Source organism: Rattus norvegicus, chromosome 1, assembly GCF_036323735.1.
Source record: "Rattus norvegicus strain BN/NHsdMcwi chromosome 1, GRCr8, whole genome shotgun sequence".
In the NCBI taxonomy this organism is placed as follows: Eukaryota; Metazoa; Chordata; class Mammalia; order Rodentia; family Muridae; genus Rattus; species Rattus norvegicus.
In genome coordinates, this window is record NC_086019.1 from 35,054,628 (window position 1) to 35,063,546 (window position 8,919).

At 41.4% G+C, this 8,919-nt stretch overlaps 1 pseudogene; it reads left to right on the forward strand.

The window, feature by feature from the left end:
* Positions 1-5,019: 5,019 nt before the first annotated feature.
* Positions 5,020-7,029, forward strand: Dlat-ps1 (dihydrolipoamide S-acetyltransferase, pseudogene 1; annotated as a pseudogene).
* The last annotated feature ends 1,890 nt before the right edge of the window (positions 7,030-8,919 follow it).

Consider the following 8,919-nt stretch of genomic DNA (forward strand, 5'->3'; position numbering starts at 1 on the left):
GCAAAAATACTCAACAAAATTCTGGCAAACCGAATCCAAGAGCACATCAAAACAATCATCCACCATGACCAAGTAGGCTTCATCCCAGGCATGCAGGGATGGTTTAATATACGGAAAACCATCAACGTGATCCATTATATAAACAAACTGAAAGAAAAAAACCACATGATCATTTCATTAGATGCTGAGAAAGCATTTGACAAAATTCAACACCCCTTCATGATAAAATTCCTGAAAAGAATAGGAATTCAAGGCCCATACCTGAACATAGTAAAAGCCATATACAGCAAACCAGTTGCTAACATTAAACTAAATGGAGAGAAACTTGAAGCAATCCCACTAAAATCAGGGACTAGACAAGGCTGCCCACTCTCTCCCTACTTATTCAATATAGTTCTTGAAGTTCTAGCCAGAGCAATCAGACAACAAAAGGAGGTCAAGGGGATACAGATCGGAAAAGAAGTAGTCAAAATAGCACTATTTGCAGATGATATGATAGTATATTTAAGTGATCCCAAACGTTCCACCAGAGAACTACTAAAGCTGATAGACAACTTCAGCAAAGTGGCTGGGTATAAAATTAACTCAAATAAATCAGTTGCCTTCCTCTATACAAAAGAGAAACAAGCCGAGAAAGAAATTAGGGAAATGACACCCTTCATAATAGACCCAAATAATATAAAGTACCTCGGTGTGACTTTAACCAAGCAAGTAAAAGATCTGTACAATAAGAACTTCAAGAAACTGAAGAAGGAAATTGCAGAAGACCTCAGAAGATGGAAAGATCTCCCATGCTCACGGATTGGCAGGATTAATATAGTAAAAATGGCCATTTTACCAAAAGCAATCTACAGATTCAATGCAATCCCCATCAAAATACCAATCCAATTCTTCAAAGAGTTAGACAGAACAATTTGCAAATTCATCTGGAATAACAAAAAACCCAGGATAGCTAAAGCTATCCTCAACAATAAAAGGACTTCAGGGGGAATCACTATCCCTGAACTCAAGCAGTATTACAGAGCAATAGTGATAAAAACTGCATGGTATTGGTACAGAGACAGACAGATAGACCAATGGAATAGAATTGAAGACCCAGAAATGAACCCACACACCTATGGTCACTTGATTTTTGACAAAGGAGCCAAAACCATCAAATGAAAAAAAAGATAGCATTTTCAGCAAATGGTGGTGGTTCAACTGGAGGTCAACATGTAGAAGAATGAAGATCGATCCATGCTTATCACCCTGTACAAAGCTTAAGTCCAAGTGGATCAAGGACCTCCACATCAAACCAGACACACTCAAACTAATAGAAGAAAAACTAGGGAAGCATCTGGAACACATGGGCACTGGAAAAAATTTCCTAAACAAAACACCAATGGCTTACACTCTAAGATCAAGAATCGACAAATGGGATCTCATAAAACTGTAAAGCTTCTGTAAGGCAAAGGACACTGTGGTTAGGACAAAACGGCAACCAACAGATTGGGAAAAGATCTTTACCAATCCTACAACAGATAGAGGCCTTATATCCAAAATATACAAAGAACTCAAGAAGTTAGACCGCAGGGAAACAAATAACCCTATTAAAAAATGGGGTTCAGAGCTAAACAAAGAATTCACAGCTGAGGAATGCCGAATGGCTGAGAAACACCTAAAGAAATGTTCAACATCTTTAGTCATAAGGGAAATACTAATCAAAACAACCCTGAGATTTCACCTCACACCAGTGAGAATGGCTATGATCAAAAACTCAGGGGACAACAGATGCTGGCGAGGATGTGGAGAAAGAGGAACACTCCTCCATTGTTGGTGGGATTGCAAACTGGTACAACCATTCTGGAAATCAGTCTGGAGGTTCCTCAGAAAATTGGACATTGAACTGCCTGAGGATCCAGCTATACCTCTCTTGGGCATATACCCAAAAGATGCCCCAACATATAAAAAAGACACGTGCTCCACTATGTTCATGCAGCCTTATTTATAATAGCCAGAAGCTGGAAAGAACCCAGATGCCCTTCAACAGAGGAATGGATACAGAAAATGTGGTACATCTACACAATGGAATATTACTCAGCTATCAAAAACAACGACTTTGTGAAATTCGTAGGCAAATGGTTGGAACTGGAAAATGTCATCCTGAGTGAGCTAACCCAATCACAGAAAGACATACATGGTATGCACTCATTGATAAGTGGCTATTAGCCCAAATGCTTGAATTACCCTAGATACCTAGAACAAATGAAACTCAAGACGGATGATCAAAATGTGAATGCTTCACTCCTTCTTTAAAAGGGGAACAAGAATACCCTTGGCAGGGAAGAGAGAGGCAAAGATTAAAACAGACACAGAAGGAACAACCATTCAGAGCCTGCCCCACATGTGGCCCATACATGTACAGCCACCCAATTAGACAAGATGGATGAAGCAAAGAAGTGCAGACCGACAGGAGCCGGATGTAGATCGCTCCTGAGAGACACAGCCAGAATACAGCAAATACAGAGGCGAATGCCAGCAGCAAACCACTGAACTGAGAATAGGACCCCCGTTGAAGGAATCAGAGAAAGAACTGGAAGATCTTGAAGGGGCTCGAGACCCCATATGTACAACAATGCTAAGCAACCAGAGCTTCCAGGGACTAAGCCACTACCTAAAGACTATACATGGACTGACCCTGGACTCTGACCTCATAGGTAGCAATGAATATCCTAGTAAGAGCACCAGCGGAAGGAGAAGCCCTGGGTCCTGCTAAGACTGAACCGCAAGTGAACTAGACTGGTTGGGGAAGGGCGGCAATGGGGGGAGGGTTGGGAGGGGAACACCCATAAGGAACGGGAGGGGGGAGGGGGATGTTTGCCCGGATACCGGGAAAGGGAATAACACTCGAAATCTATATAAGAAATACTCAAGTTAATAAAAAAAAAAAAAAGTAAAAAAAAAAAAGAATAACCTAAGACATAAAAAAAAAAAAAGAATTTCTCTTGATAAGTTTATTTAGGGAAATAAAATAGGAGTTATGATGAGAGAAATCTTTCTCTGAATTCTCTCTGTGCCTCTGTCTCTGCCTTTCTCTGTCTCTCTGCCTCTCTATGTCTCTGTGTCTCTCTGTTTTGTGCTCTCTCTCCCCGCGCCCCCTTATAACCAGCAGACACTTCCTGCAAAAGGATTTCTTTTTTTTCCCCATTTGGTAAGATATAATTGCCCACTTAAACATACAAAGCCCGGTACCATCCATCCCTTAGGAACATTGGTAACAACCTGTAAATACACAGAGCATAATCTTAACGTCACCTGCCATATTATCCTGCCATGGCTTCTCTCCCTCTCCCTCCTGTCTCTTGCTTTCTCTTCTAGTCTCCTCCTCTTCCTTCAAACTTTTCTCCCGCCCATCCTTCCTTCTCATCCAATGACAGGCCTCCTTCTATCTTGTGCCTGCCTCACCTGTGACATCTTCCTACATTTCACCCTTTTTGTCTAATTAAAAAAAAAACTTTTCCCCCAAATATAAGCTGAGTACAACTGTTATCATGTTATAATTAAAAGCATAAAATATATCTAACACCCAGTCCAACACTATATCAGTTAAACAGAATGTTTAGTTATCCATTCTAGCTTAAGAAAAGCTTAAAATCTATATTATATCTTGGCTAGCTTGTATACTATCTGATATCTAATAAAATATGTATTTCCAGAGTTAAACAGCCTGATAGGCTATGAAACTATAATCAGTCTTCAACCCCCTCAGAAATCTGAGAATGACCAAATATCTATACACATAGGAAGCCTAACACAGCCTTCAGACTGAGAAGTTGTAGAGACAAATCTCCACTAGCACAGTCCCCTGCTAACAACATGTGAGCTCAAGTCTTCAGCCCTCTGGCCCAAAATCAACTGACAGACTCTTGAAATGCAGATATTGAAGGGCTGATCACCCTGTCTTGGCAGGGTTTATCAGTTAACTATTCTGCAGAGTTTGTCCTTTTCTGGACAGTATAATTCTGCACATGAAACAGGCAGTTTTGTCTAGTAGCTGCCTAGCCACAAAGTATTGCCTCACCTGGAGGTAGAAATGTTCAAGTTCTTCGTTAAATCTGCTAAAGGGGAACTGTTAGGAGCAGATATGTCTCAACAAAAGATAAATAACTTTAAATCTCAAATTTTGTGGATTTCTGACATTTTTGAAAACCATCTATCTATATAAGGCAATCTGGACTGTTGTCTTTATATCTTAATAATATCTTGAAAGTTCTCTCACAAAGTCAGCAATATGTTTGCTATTTGGCCCTTAACTCACATGTGTAATCAACTCAGAAGTTTGTAATGACATCAATAGAGGTACTGGCTCTAAACCTTGTACTTTTAAACTTTTAACAAATAAATTCTATATCAAAGCAAAGATATGATTTTAGCTTAGTTACCAAATGAGATTATGACTGTACAATTCAATCTAACTAATTCCTCCCTGTTAAATTACAACAAATTTTAAATTCCTCATAAAAACAACTGTAGAATAACCACTTTCAGCTCCCCCAAAAGTCCAGGGAATTGGGATGATGACTCCTCCACAACTTCTTCAAGCTGTATATGGGCATTGAGATATCCTTGGGGGTAGAGGGGAGGAAGAATGAAGCAAATGCTGTAGCTGATGTGTCCTGACTGGACCCAGGTGAAAGTCCTTGAGACCAGGATTCCAAGTAGGCACATTCTGCAAAATACAACTCTCAAGACAAAAGTTTAGAATCGAAATCTTTTTGTTTGATTCTCCTGTATTAACTTTTTCAGGCGGTCTACCTCTATCAAATCTGATCAGTATGACTCTGTGAGGTTTCCAGAGCCTAATCACACCTTTTAAAAACACAAAGACAAAATCTTTCTCCCAAAATACTGTGTTCCTTAGTCTGTAACCAGAAAAGCTTGTATCTTGCACTCTCTCCCAGAGTAATAATATAACCATAAAACTCAAAGTCACACCCATCATGAAGATTAAACAATTTTTAAAAAAGGAAGTAAGCGGAGCCTTTGGGGCGTGGGGTCGGTGGCAGTATGTGGCCCGTCTGTGCGCGGAGGGTGCAGAGTGCTGTTCCCAGGGCCGGGTTCAGGGCTCGGTGGGCAACTTTGAAGGGCCCGAGGACCGGCCCCGCCGCAGTTCGTTGCAGCAGTGGGATACCCAGCTATGGGGTCCGCTCGTTGTGCGGCTGGAGCTATGGCTCTGCCACCGTCCCACGTAACCGCATACTGCAACAACTCCTGGGGTCGCCCAGCCGCCGCTCTTATAGCCTCCCTCCGCACCAGAAGGTTCCACTACCTTCACTTTTCCCTACAATGCAGGCAGGCACCATAGCCCGCTGGGAAAAAAAAAGAAGGGGAAAAAATCAGTGAGGGTGATCTAATTGCAGAGGTTGAAACTGATAAAGCCACTGTTGGATTTGAGAGCTTGGAGGAGCGCTATATGGCAAAGATCCTTGTTCCTGAGGGGACCAGAGATGTTCCAGTTGGATCTATCATTTGTATCACAGTTGAAAAGCCTCAGGATAGATATTGAGGCCTTTAAAAATTATACATTGGATTCAGCAACAGCTGCCACACAGGCAGCCCCAGCCCCAGCTGCAGCTCCAGCTGCTGCCCCAGCTGCACCTTCTGCAAATGCTCCAGGTAACTCCTATCCCGTTCACATGCAGATTGTTCTTCCTGCCCTCTCCCCAACCATGACCATGGGCACCTTCCAGAGGTGGGAAAAGGAAGTGGGAGAGAAGCTGAGTGAAGGAGACTTGCTGGCAGAGATAGAGACCGACAAGGCCACCATAGGCTTTGAAGTACAAGAAGAAGGTTATCTGGCAAAAATCCTGGTCCCTGAAGGCACAAGGGATGTTCCTCTGGGAACCCCACTATGTATCACAGTAGAAAAACAGGAAGATATAGCAGCATTTGCAGACTACAGGCCAACAGAAGTGACCAGCTTAAAGCCACAGGCACCACCACCTGTCCCACCCCCAGTGGCAGCTGTTCCTCCCACCCCCCAGCCTTTAGCACCTACCCCCTCAGCCGCTCCTGCTGAACCAAAGGGAAGGGTGTTTGTTAGCCCTCTTGCAAAGAAATTGGCAGCAGAAAAAGGGATTGACCTCACCCAAGTTAAAGGGACGGGACCAGAAGGCAGAATCATCAAGAAGGACATTGACTCTTTTGTGCCTACTAAGGCTGCTCCTGCTGCTGCAGCAGCTGCTCCCCCGGGTCCAAGAGTGGCACCAACTCCTGCAGGTGTCTTCATAGACATCCCCATCAGCAACATTCGTCGAGTGATTGCGCAGAGGCTCATGCAGTCGAAGCAGACTATCCCTCATTATTACCCTTCTGTTGATGTAAATATGGGAGAGGTGCTGTTGGTGCGGAAGGAACTTAATAAGATGCTTGAAGGTAAAGGAAAAATCTCCGTCAATGACTTCATCATAAAAGCTTCAGCTTTGGCCTGCCTGAAAGTTCCTGAAGCAAACTCATCTTGGATGGACACAGTTATACGACAAAATCATGTGGTTGATGTCAGCGTTGCTGTCAGTACCCCTGCAGGACTTATCACCCCTATTGTGTTTAATGCACACATAAAAGGACTGGAAACCATTGCTAGTGATGTTGTTTCTTTAGCCTCCAAAGCAAGAGAGGGTAAACTTCAGCCTCACGAGTTCCAGGGTGGGACATTTACAATCTCCAACTTAGGGATGTTCGGAATTAAGAATTTCTCTGCGATTATTAACCCACCTCAGGCATGTATTTTGGCAATTGGTGCTTCCGAGGATAAACTGATACCAGCAGATAATGAGAAAGGCTTTGACGTGGCTAGTGTGATGTCTGTCACACTCAGCTGTGATCATCGAGTTGTGGATGGAGCAGTTGGAGCCCAGTGGCTTGCTGAATTCAAAAAGTACCTTGAAAAGCCTGTAACTATGTTATTATAATTTCCCTGCGAACTTCTATTCTTCCTCTGCTGATATTATATTTATATGTTATTAAACAGGTGGTTCTTTTAAAGTTTCACTAGTTAATTTTATTATTGAGTCAGTCCAGATAAATTATTTGTAATAGACATAAATGATTCTTTTGTAAATGCCAGTTACACCCAAATATTTTACCCCTTTAATAATTACACATCGGTTTAAAGCTGTGTACTCCTAGTGAAGGGACATGTGGCCTAACTCTTTGGTGAGAAGACCTTCCTGGGAGTATAGAATGGGCAGGATTGTGGCTTCCTGCAGACAGACTCATAAAAGTAACCTGGATGAGATCTTGGAGTTTAGATTTAATTGATTCAACTTATTTAAGTGTGAGGGAAACAGTCGTGAAAATTACTTCTTATGGGAGGAGTTTGAATTTACGTTGGAATCTAACAGTTAAAGTCTCCTGCCACATGACCTTAGTTTATCACTCAGTAAGTGAAACTTTTAAGAGTCAGCATTTTCTTAGACCTCGTCAAACCAACTATTATTTTTATATGAATCTCTAAATAAAATAGCTTTCCCCACAAGATAAAGATATAAACCAGCTTCTTGGTATCAATGAAATTTTATGTATTTATTTATAAACAATTTCAATGTATAACTTGAGAATTCTGCAGTTTCCTCCAAATAAAAGAACATGCATATTGAAATGAACCAGTTGTAGAAATAGAACTTTCCTTCTGAGATGAACTGGATGTTGACTGTACATGAACCCAATTATCATGTTATTACTCAACTGGAGAACTCTGTGGAATGACTATGGAATATATATGGGAGAAGTGTACATATGTAATATATGGTTTTAGAGTTGTATATGTGCCAAAGTTCATTTATCACCAGACACTGCCTGAAAGGGATCAGGAGAGAGAGGATGTTAGTGGGCATTTCGCAGCGCTGTGTGTGACAGGCACCTGGTGCTGTAGCTGCCGCTAGACAAAACGATGAAGCTGGAGGATGTTCAACAGCAGAGCAAGTCTCTATCTCAGTAAGACAAACAGAAACAATACCCAAAACAACATAATCTGTGGTTGGAGAAAGTGTTTTAAAAAGTGTATATTAAGAGTGTTCATTTTCTCACCCAGTCCTGTCTCATGTAAAATAAGAGCCCTAAGACCCCAGTGGACAGAAACCTTAGATAGGTGTCTCATTCCTGTCCTGAACGCTCTTTCGTTTTACCATGTTTGACCTTTGTGTTAGAGGGACGTAGGGCTGACATGCAGGATGGTAAAAATAAATTGGGAGCAGACTTCCTGTTGATAATGATGTTTTCATAAATGTTTGGGATTATTTGTGACTTTAAAATAGCCTTCACCTTGTGTGTAATATGGGGGGGGGGCACTCCCTGAAATTTGAAGTGTTTCATTGGTGTTGAATCTGTTTCTAAATGTTAGTTATCATGTGGTGCACAAGTGACACTCCAAATAGTTCGCAAACCTCCAATGTCCATGTTTCTGTACAGACAGGCCCATGCAGTGGCCTGCCGCTTCAGCACGGAGATATTCTAGTACTGAAAACCACAGAAAGAACATGCTTATCACAGGGGCACATCATTAGCATGAGCCAAATCTGATCAAATGTGAAATATTTGAAAAATGACTCATTCTTTGCTAATGCTCTTTTGTTCTCTTGAAAGAAAAATAAAAGGTTGTCATTTGACAAAAATGTTCTCAGTTAAGACTGAATCTCACCTGTAATCTAAATCTGGACTCAGTAACTGAAAGAAGTTAGAAATAGTGTTTTGGGTCATGAACAGTTGTTTAAAAATTAAACATGTTTTCAGTGTGTCTGAAAAAAAAAAAAGGAAGTAAGCTAAACAATGAGCCTGATAGGCTTTTGTACTCTATGATATCAGGAAATGAACCCAAAATTCTCGTGGAGCCCACATTAAGAGAATTTGAGCTTCCTATTGTGGTAAATATCAAAAGTAACC